Source organism: Petaurus breviceps, unplaced genomic scaffold (genome assembly GCF_028583685.1).
Source record: "Petaurus breviceps papuanus isolate PSGF00001 unplaced genomic scaffold, PetGlider_PUasm1.0 90823, whole genome shotgun sequence".
Classification (NCBI taxonomy): domain Eukaryota; kingdom Metazoa; phylum Chordata; class Mammalia; order Diprotodontia; family Petauridae; genus Petaurus; species Petaurus breviceps.
Window position 1 is genome coordinate 15672815 of NW_027187352.1, and position 2955 is coordinate 15675769.

The 2955-nt window shown below is 34.5% G+C and overlaps 1 long non-coding RNA gene across 1 annotated transcript in view; it reads left to right on the top strand.

Annotated features, from left to right (window-relative positions):
- Window positions 1-2611, top strand: part of LOC138148393 (uncharacterized) — a 20942-nt gene extending 18331 nt beyond the window's left edge. Inside the window, exon 3 of the long non-coding RNA XR_011165047.1 lies at window positions 2137-2611. This is a non-coding gene — a long non-coding RNA (uncharacterized lncRNA). The remainder of the gene's footprint in view (window positions 1-2136) is intronic.
- The last annotated feature ends 344 nt before the right edge of the window (window positions 2612-2955 follow it).

Genomic DNA, 2955 nt, shown 5'->3' on the forward strand with positions numbered 1-2955 from the left:
GAGAGAGAGAGAGAGAGAGAGAGAGAGAGAGAGAGAGAGAGAGAGAGAGAAATATGGGGGGGAATGGTCAGTTGGTGGAACAATCACAACACACACAATATTTATCGATTAAGTTCACTATCTTATATGGGCATGAATTGTGGAACCCTGAAAGAATTACAATATTAACATCAAAGATCACTGATCACAAATCACCATAACAGATACAGTAAAAATGAATGTTTGAAATATTGTGAGAATTACCAAAATGTGACACAGAGACACTATGTGAGTACATGCTGTTGGAAAAATGGTGCTGATAGACTTGGTTGACATAGGTTACCACAAACCTTCAATTTGTAAAAAACTCAGTATCTGCAAAGCACAATAATGTGAAGAGCAATAAGACAAGTTATGCCTTATGTATGTATATACATACATATATCTCTATGTGTATATACACATACCATATAGAGATATATATGTATACAAACATATTTGCATGGTATGTATATATGTCTAAATATATGGTATATACTCCACATCTATATACTACATATATACCACACATATACACACTATAAATATATATATATATATACACACACACACCACATACATATGCACACATATATACCATGAGGAAGTTTCTACTTCCCTCCTTTTGCTCAAGCTATTCTTTATGCCTTGAATGCCTTCCCCTGACCTTTGGTATATTAAATTTCTCCTCAGCCCTTCAAAATACAAGTGAAATATACCACCCAATCCTCAAAACATTCTAAGAACTCTCCCATCCTTTTCCTAGTCAGATATAACCTTCCTCTTAGACCTAATAGCATTTTGCATGTCTTTAATGTACTTATTATAAAGTTCTGAATCTAATGGATATTAGTATTGGTGCATCTTACACCTGCTAAGGTGTAAGCTTCACGAAGACAGTCTTACCTAAACTTCTGTCTCCCCATTTGCTTGGTACAGAGTTCTGTATATAGTAGGTACTTAATAAATATTTGTCAAAGGAAGGAGCAAATGCTAATAAAATAAATAAAACCTACATCCAATTCTACTTATTGAGCATAAACATGGGTTTGTTTTTGAAAACTATCCAAGGTTATATCTTAATATTAATAATATATTTTTAAATGCATCAACTTAACCATATACTAGAAGGTTTATGGAAATTTAGAGGCAAGAACATTAATAATATTCAGTCCTTGATGTATGATTATTCTGATACCCATATTTCCATTCACATTCAATAAAAAAAAATCATGATTCAGTTGTTTCAGAAGAAATACACCTAACTGAACAGAATCAGCTGGAGTCAACCAGAAGATTCCTGGAGGTGGATTTTGAAGTAAAAGACAATAGGACAGAGGAGGAATCTGGGAGTTACATATCTATCATCCATCACCTTCAGGCCCAGTCTAGATACACATAGTAATAGCCAACATTTAAACAGGCCTTTAAGATTTACAATATATATATAAATATTTAGTTTGATCCTCATAACAACCCTAAGAGTCAGTTGCTATTATGATCCCATTTTACAGATGATGAAATGGAGGCTGAAAGAGAATGAGTGATTTGCCCAGGTTCACATGGCTAAGAAGCATGTGAGGCAAGGATTCAAACTGAGGTCTTCTAGAACTCCATCCTCTATGATACCTACCTGCCATGTAAATTAAATTAATAATAGAGACATTAAAACTAATCTGTAGAGATACAATGAATATTTGATTTACAATGAACAAATGATATTTGCATAGCACTTTGTGGTATGCAAAACATTTTATATACATTTTCTCTTAATCCAACAACTTTCTTGGGTCATAACACAGCTATTATCTCTATTTTACAAATAAGAAGCTTGAGGTAGAAACTTCATAGGGTTATAAATTAAAGCTGGAAAGGACCTTAGAGTTCTTGCAATCCTTTCCTTTTAGAGATGAGGAAACTGTTTCCCACAGAAGTTAAGTTACTTGCCCAAAGTCACAGCGAATGACAGTCACAATTTGAGCCTGTAATTCCAGATCCAGTCCTCTTTCCACTATACAACATTGCTTCTTCAGAGAGTTTAAATGACATGCCCATGGAAATATAGCTACTAATAAGTCTAAGAGACAGGATTCAAACCTAAATCTTTTTTAATTCCAGGGTTTGCACTCTTTTCACCATACTATACAGACCATTTAACAAGGATCAAGATATAGTCCCATACTTAATGTTAAAAAAAAAAATCCAGGACACAATGTATGCGTAACGACCAACTTTGATAGACTGGACTCTTCTCAGCAATGCAAGGTTGTAAGACGACTCCAAAAGACTCAGGATGGAAAAAGATATCTACGTTCAGAGAAAGAACTAGAAAGAACTAAAGAGAACAGAACATGAACGCAGATTGAAGCAAACTACCTACTCTCTCTCTCTTTTTCTTGGTTGGTTTTGTTTCCTCTTTCCCATTGTTCATACCATGGGTTACAATCCTTCTTTACAACCTGACTAATGTCTAATGTGAAAGTATATTGCATGCTGCCATGGGAGGGAGAGGGGAGGAGAAAGAGGGGGAGAAAATTTAAAACTCAAGGGAACGTGGAACTGAATCTTGTAAACTAAAAGTAAACAAACAAATTAATAAAGATAAAATTTTACTTAAAAAAAATCCAGTCTGGCCTCAACTTACTTTTTCAGGTCAGTCTCACTTCATTCCAATATTCTTATGCTATCTCTTCAACTACTTGCTGCCCCCTAAACATATCCCATGCTTTCCCACCTCTGATCTTTGTTCACATTTGTTTCCTATCCCTGTAATGCCTTTTCCACATACTAACCTTTATTCATTATTTAAGGCTGAGCTGAAATATTGAACTTTCCCTGATCTCCCTTAAAATAAATTTTCCTTTATCTGATCACATAATACTGCATATTCTTATAGACTTATTGCATTCTCATGTGCATTTGGGGCTTTTTTTTGTC